The 14,616-nt window shown below is 49.4% G+C and overlaps 1 long non-coding RNA gene across 2 annotated transcripts in view; it reads left to right on the forward strand.

Annotated features, from left to right (window-relative positions):
- LOC149437377 (uncharacterized) overlaps positions 1-14,616 on the forward strand; it is a 208,649-nt gene that overhangs the window by 171,387 nt on the left and 22,646 nt on the right. The window contains exon 1 of one of the 2 annotated variants that reach the window (XR_016308169.1): positions 10,232-10,415. The exons of the other annotated variant lie outside the window; for it this stretch is intronic. This is a non-coding gene — a long non-coding RNA (uncharacterized LOC149437377). Of the gene's footprint in view, positions 1-10,231; positions 10,416-14,616 lie in introns of those variants that run through there. 2 annotated transcript variants of the gene reach the window in all.

Consider the following 14,616-nt stretch of genomic DNA (forward strand, 5'->3'; position numbering starts at 1 on the left):
TAGAAAACATTTCCCAGTTGCTATTGTTCCCCAAGTTACTTTCAGTTAAAGTGGCATTTTAGCTTACAAATGCTAGCAGGAAGGCCTGTATTGCAGAACTCTTTCTCTTCAGTAATTAAAACACCCTTCTTTGTCTGGTAGTGAGTTCCTAAACTTGTATCCTGAACTAATTATGTGTTAGGCCCCCTTTCCACACATGCAGACCGTTTGTTTCATCAGTTCAGTCACGGGTGACGTTTGCATCAGTTTTTACATCCACTGCCAATGCAAAAACAGACCATTTGTCAGTTTACATCCATTATTATAGAGCTTCAATCTGTTTAAAAAAAACAGACGATCATCTGTGTACATCCATTTTTCCATAGAGATGCACTGATGTCCGTTTTTTCATCTGTCAACGGATGGATGAAAAAAACGGACAAATGTCTGCACATGTGAAAGGGGCCTAACTCGGTGTACAATATCGGCATTCTTTGGTACTGGGATAAATGAACACCTGTGCGCACAAGTCCTCATGCACGCTGGACGTTTTTACAGCTGCTGTGTTTGGCTTTTGGCATTTTTTTGTACAGCCAGTAAACTCTCCAGCATGTTATCCTATGTAGCCATGCACACATAGACTATAATCAGCGTTTTTTGGCAGGAATACAAAACCCAGAACTAGTGGGTTTCTAGAGGAGTTTTTTTTAGCTGTAAAAACACTCTAACGCTGAAAAATGTGACAAAATGCGGTAAAACACGTGAAACCGGCGTTTTTTTTGTTTTTGTGGTTTTTTTTAGAAAAAAAAGTGTTTTTGGTGAACAAAACCCGTAAAAAATGCAAGCGCGCAAAAACACGGCTAACCGCTAATGCAAAACCACTGAAAAATTCACATTTATAATGTGACTACACAGCTAACGTTGCCAGCGTTATTAAAACGCCCAGTGTGTATGGCGTATAAGGAGTGACTACATCCCAGAAGGGCCATTCTAGAATGTAGTAACTCCTGCTCATGCACACAGTTGCACCTTCGGCCACCTTGTGCTCATGCATACATTTAAAAGAAAACCTACACAACCTGTGAAAAACCTGCAGATTGTATGCAGATAGTATCTTTGGATCTTAAACAGAAAAGGGCTTAGGCTACAGTACAAATGTGGTTTTATCAGTTCAACCACACCATTGTAGTACTGAGTGATTATTTGTGAAAAGTACTGTAGGTATCAGTTACTAAATAGAGAGGTTAAAGTGGTTGTGAACCTCAGACACAAAATATTAACAAAGCATTTCCCTTTATAGTGTGTGCTTGTCTCAATCCAGAGTACGAAGTGTCCTTTCTGTCCACTGCCTCATTCCTCTGCTATATTCATGTATTACTTCTGATGAGTTTTCCTGACACCAAGAGAAAATGGATGACAGTGGACGGCACAACCTGTGGTTGACAGCCTTAGCTCTGTTGCTGTGTGAAGGGGGGGGGGTTTCCCTTCCCTCCCCTCCCCTCCAATCAGCTGTAAACTCTGCTCACTGATGTAACTTCAGCTTCCTGCCCCCTGCTTTTCAGAGCTGAGAGATCCTGTGTAAATTCTGCACTTTGAATGGATGTAGGGGAAAGATGCTGTAGATAAACAGGTACAACTTATGTAGGAGGATTTGTTTCATCTCTGTGTATCATCTGAGGCCAGTCACTTCATTGGGTATAGGTAACCGTCTACAACCACTTTAAAAAGCTGCCTTAGGGGGCAAGCAATTTGGCTAGCATTTAGTAGTTATTCATTGCACACACTGTGGTATGCATAATTAATCACTACTACATGCTACTTCTGTAGCTTACACCATAAGGGAGGGATACAGTAGTTTTAACTTTTTAGCAGCTGATTGTAACAGTAAAGGTTTGTTCACTCCAGAACACAGTGCACTGCAACATACATATTTTCAAGTGTTGAAGCATATGGCATTGGGCAGTTGGTTCAGAATAAATGGGCTGTCGGTGCACATCATCATGTATAGGTCCTACATCATGTTGCACTTGGTCCCATTCTGACCTGTGGCTGCATTGTGCAATAAAAGCTTATCTTTATGTCTGTGCTGGCTGTCGGCTCCACCCCAGGCTGAAACCCAATTTATATGCATTTCTGTGGAGGAGCTACAGCACAACATTGTAGCTCCCCCTTTTAGCTCTCAATTAGCAAAATATAACTGTGTGATGTATACCTCAGAGGCATTACTCTTGTTACACACTGTAAGTTCAAAGCACCACTGGCAAAAACTAGCCAATACTATTATTACAGGTACTTCTATAGCACCGTCAATTTACACAGCACTTTACATACATATATATTGTACAGCCACATCAGTCCCTAACCCTCAAGGGCGTACAATCTAAGGTCCCTAACTCCCATTCATACATATACTAGGGTCAATGTAGACAGCAGCCAATGTCTTTTGAGTGTGTGAGGAAACCGGAGTACCCGGAGGAAACCCACACAAGCACAGGGAGAACATGCAAACTCTAGGCAGGTGGTGCCATGGTTGGAATTCGAATCAGCAACCCTAGTACTGCCAGGCGGAAGTGCCAACCATTAAGCCACTGTGCTGCTTACTATAATACTGGACTGTCCAGAGTAACTCTGCCCTAATGTTGAGAGTCTTTATCCAGAGAGATATTTTTACTGTAAAGGTTCTCTCTTATAGCTCCCTGTTATCATGTGTATTTGTTACATGTAGTGCACAGTGCATGGGATGTTGTCCTGTGAAAGCAGTATGCAGTCTGAGACTTGCAGTCACCAAAGCGCATCCCCTCTCTGCCCGCTGGAGACCTCCGGCACCTACCCACCTCATGGCTTTTCTGAGTGATGAGGAGGTGGCTGAGCCATCTGTCCCTCACTGCACCACCAGCTGTTGTCAAGTGGAAATGATGTTCCACACTGCTCTAGCATCAAGTCTGCAACAGGCTGAACTTTTTCTAGCCTCCCTAGCTTGCCTGGTCCTTAGTTGCAGTGAATGTTTAAACAGACTTCAGATCGATCACACATCCCTGCCAGGAGCACTGCGCTCACCCAATAGTAAAGGATCAGTCAGCACTGGCGGGGCTGTGTGATCTATCCATCAGTGCAATGGATGTTTACTAGCAGGCAGCAATTAGATCAGTAAAGGGTCAGTCATGGCTGGTGGAGCTGTGTGATTTATCTTATGGCTGCTAGCAAACCTTCACTGCACTGGCAGGTAGACCACACAACCATGACTGATCCTTTACTAGTGCTTGTGTTGTGGATTGAGCTAAGCACCCCCCCCCCCCCAACCTCTGATCTAAAATAGTTCAGTTATTTGTAAGGATGCAAAACATTACACAAATAAAATCATTTATATCAATTTAATACATTAAAGCAGAACTTAATTATATCTGAGCACCACTAATATGTAATATTCAAAGCAAACTCGCCCTACCATCCATGTCGCATTGCTTTGTTTTGGTTAAAAAAAAAAAATCACCTTGAACCTCCCCCTCCCTTCCCAGCATTTCTAGCCATGGCCATGAGTGAGGGCAGATGATTTATGCAGCATTTACCTCCTGGAATCCATCTGTCCTTAGCTCAGGCATACAGACAGTGGGATGTGCTTAGCTGGGAATCCCCTCCTCCTCTCCTGTAGATGAAAGAAACAAAAATGCTCATTAGGACTCCTGGGATATGACATCATTTGCCTAAGCCAGAAACCAGGAAGCAACTAAAGAAATATATATTAAAAAAACAATGTATTAAATATAATATACTTTCTATAGCAGCATAAGGCCTCATTTTACAGCTGCTGTTTTTGGCTTCTTGCGGTTTTCTACAGCCAGTAAACTCTCCAGCCATGCACACATAGGCTTTAATCAGTATTTTTGTGGCTGAACCCCCCCCCCCCCCCCAGAACTAGTGGATTTCAAGAGGAGTTATTTACCTGTAAAAATGCTCGAATGCTGGTAAATGTGGTAATGTGGCAAACCTGTGTTTTTGAGCATTTTTTGAGCCAAAATGTAAAATTTTTTTTTTGTGTTAAGAAATACTAGAGCAAAAATACTTGCGTTTTTGATGCAACTTTATACAGCTAACTCTGCCAGTGGTTTTAAATGCCCAGTGTGCATGAGGCCTTAGGATTAAAAATCCTTGATATTGATGTTTTTATTAAAGTGGGAATAAGTTCTCTCAAACATATTGCATATCAGTATATAAAATGCTTACACTTCATGTTAACATAAAAAAAGATAATTTGAAACGCTACTTATGCCGCATTCTCAGACAGATTTCTAGAACTATTTGAAGTTTTAAACTGCTGACTGGAGCAAAAAGTTGGTTAGCTTTGTGTTCCTTCCATCCTGCAGGTCAGAGCCTACTAGTTTGGACTTTACCTCTAATGAATAATCCAGGACAGTCCATCTGGAGGCCCATCAAAGGATTGTGTTTTTTTTATGGTGACTCTAAGAAACAAACAGAACAATTGACCTAATTTTGCATAACGCATGTAATATCTTTTGTTACTGACTGTTAATTATGATTACATTATTATTATTACACAGTATTTATATAGCGCCAACAGTTTGCTTAGCGCTGTACAGTAACAATACAATAAAATACATGGCCCTGCTCCTTGGAGCTTACAATCTAGGGGGGAGGGGGGAGTGGTACAGGAGGAAATAGCTGTGGGGGATGGAGTAGTGGGGAGAGCGGAGGAGATCAGCAGTTAGGTGAGGGCGGGGTAGGCTTCTCTGAAGAGATGGGTTTTCAGGGTGTGCCTAAAGGTGAGGAGGGTAGGTGACAGTCTGATGGATTGGGGTAGTGAGTTTCAGAGGATGGGGGAAGCCCTGGAGAAGTCCTGGATATGGGCATGGGAGGAGGAGACCAGGGAGCTGGAGAGTAGGAGGTCTTCTGAGGAGCGGAGAGTGCATTTTGGGTGGTAGATGGATATCAGGTCGGTGATGTAGTTTGGGGCAATGTTATGAACAGCTTTGTACGTCACTGTTAGTAGTTTGAATTTTATGCGTTGGGCAATCGGGAGCCAGTGGAGGGATTGGCAGAGGGGGGTGGCGGATACGGAGCGCTTGGTGAGGTGGATGAGTCTGGCCGCAGAATTTAGGATAGACTGAAGCGGGGATAGCCTGTGTTTGGGGTAGGCCGGCGAGGAGGGAGTTACAGTAGTCAAGTTGAGCTGACAGTGGCGTTGTTGGTCGTGATGGAGAGGTCGGGGGGGGGGGGGGCGCGGGCTGGGGGGAAGACTAGGAGCTCGGTTTTGTCAAGGTTTAATTTGAGGAAGTGGAGTGACATCCAGTCTGATATGTCGTTCAGAAGGCTAGTGATTCGGGTGGAGACTGAAGGGGTGAGGCGAGGGGTAGAGAGGTAGATTTGAGTGTCATCGGCATAGAGATGGTAGTTGAAGCTGTGGGAGTGTATCAGTTGACAAAGGGAGGAGGTGTAGATGGAGAAGAGAAGGGGCCTGAGGACAGAACCTTGAGGGATGCCAACAGAGAGGGGGAGGTGGCAGCGTTTTAGGTAATGCTGAAGGAGCGTTGTGATAGATAGGAAGAGAACCAGGAGAGAGCGGAGTCTCTGAGGCTGAAAGAGTATAGTCTTTTGAGGAGGAGGGGGTGGTCGACCGTGTTGAAAGCCGCAGAGAGGTTGAGGAGTAGTAGCACTGAGTAGTGGCCATTGGCTTTGGCGGTCAGCAGGTCGTTGGTGAGCTTGAGTAGGGCAGTTTCAATGGAGTGTGGGGGACGGAAGCCAGATTGTAGGGGATCAAGGAGGTTGTTGTTGGTGAGGTGGGAGCTTAGGCGATTATAGGCTAAGAGCTCAGGGAGTTTGGATGAAAATGGCAGCAGGGAGATGGGTCTAAGGTTGTTTGGGTCAGTGGGATCCAGGGAGGGTTTTTTAAGTATGGGAGTGATGTGCGCGTGCTTTAGGGGGGAGGGGAATGTGCCAGTAGAGAGGGAGAGATTAAAGATGTGAGTGAGGGAGCGTAGGATGGAGATCGTAAGAGTTGTGTAGGGACAGGGTCAAGGGGGCAGGTGGTAAGGCGAGCTTCATAGAAGACCTTAGTGACCTTCATTTTAATCAGATCAGAGTTTTTTCCAATTATTTGAAAATGTTATTGCATAGATCTGCTGAATGTATGGCATGTATGCTATGTTATTGATTTTTGTGGTATTCTTTATTTAAAAGTTGTTCCTAAAATAGAACTAAAACCACAGATTAGGGCTCGATCACACCATACATGCATGAAAACTGCACAGATTTGCAGAGACATCAGTTTTCATGCGCGTCTGATATGAACAGACTGACCTCACATCCTGTGTCACCATTCTGTCCCCACCATCATTATCCGCCATTCTGTTACTCGCATCTCTCTCCGCCACCCACGTCCCCACCATCTTTGTCCGCCACCCACCATTTCTGTCTGCCACCCATGTCCCCCTGATCACATACCACCGCTCTGTTCTGCCTTAGCCGCATCTGTACCCCCCTTGCAGCATACCTCTGCTCTGTTCCCCACTAGTGCCCTTCCAGAAACTTACCTGAGCGGCAGCATCCCAGTTGGAATCCACAGAGGGAGAAGGCGGGCTGCAAGCTCTCAGAGTGCCGCTCTGCATTCACTCCCACTTCCTGTCACATGGGAGACATGCAAAGAGGTGCTGTCCATTTTGCCTGCTTATCTAATGCAGAGCTGTTAGGGAAACTGCAGACATGCTGCATAATCCTGCACAGCTCTGCACCAGAAAACCACAAGTCTCTGCAGATGGTGTGAACAAACCCTAAATATTTCCTAAAATGTTTACAATTAAAGCATGCTGTCAATGATAAATGTCACCTTTGCTAGTGCTTTCAACTGAACTTAAAAAAACCCCCATGAAATAGCTGGTAGTGTTTGAAGCGCCATGGCAGTTGCAGATCAAATAGAGACTAAGATGGCAGCTTCCTTGGCTGTAAAGGACAGAAGGGTTTAGTTAACTAGTTGCCGACCGCAGATAGCCGAATGATGGCTGCACTGCGGCTGGCCAGTTCTGGGTGGACGTCATATGACGTCCTCCCAGAACGCGCTCTCCTGCGCGCCCCAGGGGGCGCGCACCCGGTGATCTCCATGATCGCTGTGTCCTAAGGACACAGCTGATCACGTGATGTGGTAAAAGGCCAATCACAGCGGCCTTTTACCACGTGATCAGCCGTGTCCAATGACACGCTGATCACTGGGAAATTCAATTGCCGGTTCTCGGCTGCACTTTCCTCACGCTGTCAGATCGTGAGGAAAGTACTGCCGAGAACCGGCAGTTGTCAGAGCGAGGATCGGCACCGATCATCAGGGCACTGATGATCGGTGCCCAGCGGTGCCACCCACAAGTTCCGCCCACCTGTGCCCAGCAGTGCGCCCACTAGCTCCGCCCACCTGTGCCCAGCAGATCACCCACCTGTGCCCAGCAATGCACCCAGCAGTGTCACACACCTGTGCCCAGAAGTGCCACCCACCTGTGCCCACCAGTGCCACCCACCTGTGCCCACCCACCAGTGCCACCCACCAGTGCAGCCCAGCAGTGCTGCCAGTCAGTGCCCAGCGGTTTTGCCAGTCAGTGCCGCCAGTCAGTGTCCAGCAGTGATGCCAGTCAGTACCGTCTATCAGTACCCATCATCAGTGCTGCATATTAGTGCCGCCTATCCGTGACACCTCATTAGTGCTGCCTATCAGTGCCGCCTATCCGTGCCACCTCATTAGTACTGCCTATCAGTGCCCATCAGTGCTGCTTCATCAACGCACATCAGTGAAGGAGAAAAATTACCTGTTTGAAAAATTTTATAATAGAAACAAAGAAACTTTTTTTTTTTTTTCAAATTTTTTGCACATTTTTTTATTTATAGCGCAAAAAGTAAAGCACCCAGTGGCGATTAAATACCACCAAAAGAAAGCTCTATTTGTGAGAAAAAAAATGATCAAAATTTCATATGGGTACAATGTTGCATGACCGCGCAATTGTCAAAGTGCGGCAGCGCTGAAAGCTGAAAATTGGCCTGGTAAGTAAGGGGGTATAAGTGCCTGGTAGGCAAGTGGTTAAAGCAGGACTAAACCCTTCTATCTTTTACAGCCAAGGAAGCTGCCATCTTAGTCTCAGTTTGATCTGCACATGTGCTCAGTTATAACACCAGCCATTTCATGCTTTGACAGTTTGATGGAGAACAAAAGCAGATGTGACAGTTGGCATTCTTTGAATGTAAAGTTTTAGGAAACATTTAACTTTTTTTAAACTGTCAAATCGGTAGGTTTAGTTCCACTAACAAACTGTCAAACCATCAAATGGCTGGGGTCATAACTGATCACATGTGCAGCTCCATGGCAGTTGCAAGTCAAAGGGGCTAAGATGGTATCTTCCTTGGCTGAAAAGGATACGAGGGATTAGTTCCGCTTTAAAGTGGAGTTCCGCTCACCCTGTCAAAAAATAAGTCAGCAGCTACAAAAACTGTAGCTGCTGACTTTTTAAAAAACAGCCACTTACCTGTCCCTTGGTCCTGCAGTGCCCCCCCCCCGCAGCCTATTTCACCGGCCGTTCTGTATTCCAGAAGGCTGGCCTCTTCAGTGTGGGCACTTGACTGTGATAGCTTGCGGCTTCACAGCCGGGTACCCACTGCGCATGCGCGAGTAGTGCTGCTCTTTCTGACTGGTCCTGTAGTCTTCTGGGACCTGTCACGTGTTCCAAAAAGACTACAAGGAGGGAGGACACCTTCCGTTTCTGATCGCCTAGGCTGGAAGTAGGAGCGGGTACCTGTCAAATTCGGGTACCCGCTCCCACCCCATCCCCCAAGGTGCCAATCCTTAATGGGGAGCAGGGGAGCAGTCCTTAAAGCGGAGCTTCCCCTTTTGGGTGGAGCTCGGCTTCAAGTCCTGGCTCACACCTATGCTTTTTTAGTGCTTTTTGCAGAAACGCACTACAGTCCATTTAACATGGTTTCCTATGGGACACGTTCACATCTATGCTTTTGTGAGCTGCTGCATTTTTAGAAAGGGTCAGGGACTTTTTTTAACCGCAAAACGTGTTTTTGGTTTAATTGCCTTCATTGGAAACGCTGCAGAAAATGCAAGTAATGTGGGGTTTTTTATGCATTTTGTGTTTTTAATTTGCCGAGCAACAAAACACGTGTCAAAAAAAAGTGTGTGAAAAAACACCACAAGAAGCACTGCAAAAAGGACAAAGGGGGGAGGGGAGGGTTGGTTATTTTTAAGTTTTCTTTAACATTCCAAGCTGTCCAGATAAAGTAGCAAATAAATGGATACAATATAGCCGAAACCTAAAGAATGGTTTGTTTACAGATGCACTTCAAAGTCCTTGTCCAGCTGATGTAAAGTGTAATGGCACATTTCCATTGGGTGCTGTGTTGAGGTCCCAACACTTACATGTAGATCGGCCCTGAATCTGAGTGTGTGTGTGAAAGCAAAAACTTTTTCTTCTAAGAGATCTATTGGGGGCTCTACTAGGGAGATGTCCATCAGTACTATCAGGGTGACAACACTTTTACCAGACAGGAAGTGGGGGATCTATATTGGGGACACAGGCAGAAATAAACATCTGTAGGGGTGGGTTTCTATCCTTCATCTACTGTCACAATAAAAGTGATTGCAGGTCTGTCAGCTGTCAGGGTGTAGGCTGCCCTGATCCTCGGTGTTCTACTAGACCCAATGAGACGAGAGCAGCTGTGCATGGCAGCCAATCAGCTTCTAGCTTTCATTTTCAAAGCTTGACTGAACAAGCTGAAGCCGGAAGTTGATTGGTTGCTTCGTCTCAGCAAGTCCCCACTGAATGTCCTGTAGTTGGGATTTAGGTGTACTGTATCGGTGTGTCTATGGAGATGTACACAGCCTGGGGTAGGGGGAGATCTGGCCGAGCGATGGTCGGGTGTATCCTCCGCTAGCAGCTATGGGGTGATGGGTGAAGGAGGGGGCAGACTATTGGAGGATTAGTTGCATAATCGTCCGTCATTGGCGGAGCCCCTCCCCCGGAGAGGAGACTGTAAATAAGAGAAGCTGGTCGGAGCGGACTCTGGAGAGTGATCTGTGTGCATAGTAAACAGAGGGGGCGCAGCCAGCCAATAGGGCGGCTGTCTGCCAGGGGGCGGGGTGACACGGGGAGGGGTTGGGTCCAGGCTGGTTGACAGGAGGGGAGGGGGCGGATCCGGGTGACACAAAAGGCGGGTCTAGGCTGGTTGACATGGAGGGAGGGGGCGGGTCTGGGTGACATGGGAAGGAAGACGGAGTCCAGCAGCTGATCACGTTTTCAGAGCCGCTTCCTATCGCTGGATCCGCTCGGCTTCCAGAGGAGGAGGAGGGGGAGGAGGCGAGATTCGGCGCTGAGGACTGGATGTTGTTCCCAGGGAGATGATCCCCGGCACGGATTTCGGCTGAGTGTGATGCCCGGACCTGATCGGAGGTAATCCGGAAACTTTTCCGCCGTGCTGCTGAGTAAGCAGATCGTGCTGTGTCGCTTCACCAACATGGAGGCGGGGGTGGGGGGGGGGCTGACCTTGCTCGGGATTTGCCCTTTGACCCTCCCGGAGTGGGAGAGCGGAGACCTGGGATGGGGGGAGAAGGAGGGATCACACGTCCCGGGAACTCTCCTCCCGGACACCCCCTGGCCTCCCCTTCATAAACACAGCTGTCTGTCCGGGGGAGGGATGCAGAGATGAGCGGGGACACAACATGGCACTCAACGCCTCCGAGCCCCGAACACAGGAAACACAACTTCTCCCCCTGTGTCATCACCGTCCGGCCAATAGGAGGGGAAAGGGTGCTGCCCAATAGCAGGGGGGGATGGGGGGCTCCTGTCCAATAGGATGACAGGAAAGGGTTCTCTCCAATAGGAGGGGGGGTGGGGGTCCAGCCCAGTGCCTTAGCGTAAGGTCCAATGAGTTAGAGTCTGGTTCAGAGGCCCAGCATCCTGTCCAATAGGAGGGCATATGATCCAGTGTGTTGGAGGCCTGTCCAATAGGAGAGAATCTTGTTGCCCTGGTAACAGGGAAGTATTCCTCAGCTATTCCCAGCTCCTCTGTACAATATACACAAGTCAGCTCCATTCCTCTTTTTTTTATATTGCTGCTGTTGACAGCGGTTGAGGCGGAGCGCTCGGTTGAGGGGACTGCGGTTGGGGCGGAGCGCTCGGTTGAGGGGACTGCGGTTGGGGCGGAGCGCTCGGTTGAGGGGACTGCGGTTGGGGCGGAGCGCTCGGTTGAGGCGGAGCGCTCGGTTGAGGGGACTGCGGTTGGGGCGGAGCGCTCGGTTGAGGGGACTGCGGTTGAGGCGGAGCGCTCGGTTGAGGGGACTGCGGTTGGGGCGGAACGCTCGGTTGAGGGGACTGCGGTTGGGGCGGAGCGCTCGGTTGAGGGGACTGCGGTTGGGGCGGAGCGCTCGGTTGAGGGGACTGCGGTTGGGGCGGAGCGCTCGGTTGAGGGGACTGCGGTTGGGGCGGAGCGCTCGGTTGAGGGGACTGCGGTTGGGGCGGAGCGCTCGGTTGAGGGGACTGCGGTTGGGGCGGAGCGCTCGGTTGAGGGGACTGCGGTTGGGGCGGAGCGCTCGGTTGAGGGGACTGCGGTTGGGGCGGAGCGCTCGGTTGAGGGGACTGCGGTTGGGGCGGAGCGCTCGGTTGAGGGGACTGCGGTTGGGGCGGAGCGCTCGGTTGAGGGGACTGCGGTTGGGGCGGAGCGCTCGGTTGAGGGGACTGCGGTTGGGGCGGAGCGCTCGGTTGAGGGGACTGCGGTTGGGGCGGAGCGCTCGGTTGAGGGGACTGCGGTTGGGGCGGAGCTCTCGGGTTGAGGGGACTGCGGTTGGGGCGGAGCTCTCGGGTTGAGGGGACTGCGGTTGGGGCGGAGCTCTCGGGTTGAGGGGACTGCGGTTGGGGCGGAGCTCTCGGGTTGAGGGGACTGCGGTTGGGGCGGAGCTCTCGGGTTGAGGGGACAGCGGTTGGGGCGGAGCTCTCGGGTTAAGGGGACAGCGGTTGGGGCGGAGCTCTCGGGTTAAAGGGACAGCGGTTGGGGCGGAGCTCTCGGGTTAAGCGGACACTGAGCTGGTTTCCTTTATGGAACCAGTATAACCAGTTTGTCCCCCCCCCCCCCTCCTCTATTAATAATGACATAGTTTAATGATCATCATCATGGCTTTCCCATAATAATTCTACTCATGGGATGCCTGTGTTGGGTTCAGCAGTGCAGGTGATTTGGGGGTGTCCTTTACTTGGTACCTGTACTGTGTACATGGGGGAGGGGGAGATATGGGTCCTGTACCAGACATCTGTCCTGTGCTGCTGAGGGAGGGGGGTGTTGTACTAGTTACCTGTCCTCTGGTGATGAGGGGTCCTGTATCAGACATCTGTCCTGAGGTGATGGGGGAGGGTGCTATGGTCAAGTACCAGACACCTGTCCTGTGTGTAGGTGTGTAGGGGGTTGTCTTGTACTAGTTACCTGGTCAGTGATTATTGGGGGGGGGGGGGGGGACTGTAACATATCTGTCCTGTGGTGATCTGGGGGCTGTTCTGTATTTGTACACCTGTCCATTGATTATTGGGAGGAGGGGGGGTCTGTACCAGGCACCTCTCCTGTGTAAAGGGGGGGGGGGGGTTGTCTAGTACTAGCTACTTGTTCAGTGATTATAGGGGGGGGGTCTGAATCCTATACCTGTCCAGTGATTAGTGGGGGAGGGAGGACTGTATCATACACCTGTCCTGAGGTGATGGGGGAGGGTGCTGTGTTCAGGTACCAGACACCTGTCCTGTATTTGGGGGGGGGGGGGGTTGTCTTGTACTAGCTACCTGTTCAGTGATTATTGGGGGGTGGGGTCTGAATCATATACCTGTCCAGTGATTAATGGGGGAGGGGAGGGGACTGTATCATATACTGTCCAGTGATTGGGGGCGGAGGGACTGTATCATATACCTTCCAGTGATTCATGGGGGGGAGGGGGGGACTGTATCATATACCTTCCAGTAATTATTGGGGGAGGGGGGACTGTATCATATACCTTCCAGTAATTATTGGGGGAGGGGGGGACTGTATCATATACCTTCCAGTGATTAATGGGGGGGGGAGGGGGGGACTATATCATATTCCTTCCAGTGATTAATGGGGGGGGGGAGGGGGGGACTATATCATATACCTTCCAGTAATTATTGGGGGAGGGGGGACTGTATTATATACCTTCCAGTAATTATTGGGGGAGGGGGGGACTGTATCATATACCTTCCAGTGATTAATGGGGGGGGGGGGGAGGGGGGGACTATATCATATACCTTCCAGTGATTAATGGGGGGGAGGGGGGACTATATCATATACCTGTCCTGAGGTGATGGGGGAGGGTGCTGTGTTCAAGTACCAGACACCTGTCCTGTGTGTGTGGGTTATCTTGTACTAGTTACCTGTCCAGTGATTAGTGGGGGAGGGGAATGTATCATATACCTGTCCAGTGATTAGTGGGGGAGGGGACTGTATCATATACCTGTCCAGTGATTAGTGGGGGAGGGGACTGTATCATATACCTGTCCAGTGATTAGGGGGGGAGGGGACTGTATCATATACCTGTCCAGTGATTATTTGGGGGGGGGGTTGTCTGTATCGTATACCTGTCCAGTGATTAGTGGGGGAGGGGACTGTATCATATACTGTCCAGTGATTATTGGGGAAGGGGGGACTGTATCATATACTGTCCAGTGATTATTGGGGAAGGGGGGGGACTGTATCATATACCTTTCCAGTGATTAGTGGGGATGGGGGGGGTCTATATCATATATTTGTCCTGAGGTGATGGGGGAGGGTGCTATGGTCATGTACCAGACACCTGTCCTGTGTGTGTGGGGGGGGGGGTGTCTTGTACTAGTTACCTGTTCAGTGATTGATTATAGGGGGGGGGGACTGTATCATATACCTGTCCTGTGGTGATTTGGGGGGGTGTTTTGTATCGTATACCTATCCAGTGTTTATTGGGGGGGGGGGGGGTTCTGAGTCATAAACCTGTCCAGTGACTGATTATAGGGGGGGGGGACTGTATCATATACCTGTCCTAAGGTGATGGGGGAGGATGCTATGGTTACGTACCAGACACCTGTCCTGTGTGTGTGGGGGGGGGGGGGGTGTTGTCTTGTACTAGTTACCTGTTCAGTGATTATTGGGGGGAGGGGGGACTGTATCATATACCTGTCCAGTGATTATTTGGGGTGGGGGGTTGTCTGAATCATATACTGTCCAGTGATTATTGGGGGAGGGGGGGACTGTATCATATACCTTTCCAGTGATTAGTGGGGGAGGGGGGGGGACTGTATCATATACTGTCCAGTGATTATTGAGGGGGAGGGGGGGACTGTTTCATATACTGTCCAGTGATTATTGAGGGGGAGGGGGGGACTGTTTCATATACTGTCCAGTGATTATTTGGGGTGGGGGGTTGTCTGAATCATATACTGTCCAGTGATTATTTGGGGTGGGGGGTTGTCTGAATCATATACTGTCCAGTGATTATTGGGGGAGGGGGGGACTGTATCATATACTGTCCGGTGATTATTGGGGGAGGGGGGGACTGTATCATATACCTTTCCAGTGATTAGTGGGGGAGGGGGGGACTGTATCATATACTGTCCAGTGATTATTGAG

The sequence above is a fragment of the Staurois parvus genome, unplaced genomic scaffold (assembly GCF_062004578.1).
Source record: "Staurois parvus isolate SC_StPar_1 unplaced genomic scaffold, SC_StPar_1.0 ptg001302l, whole genome shotgun sequence".
NCBI lineage: Eukaryota > Metazoa > Chordata > Amphibia > Anura > Ranidae > Staurois > Staurois parvus.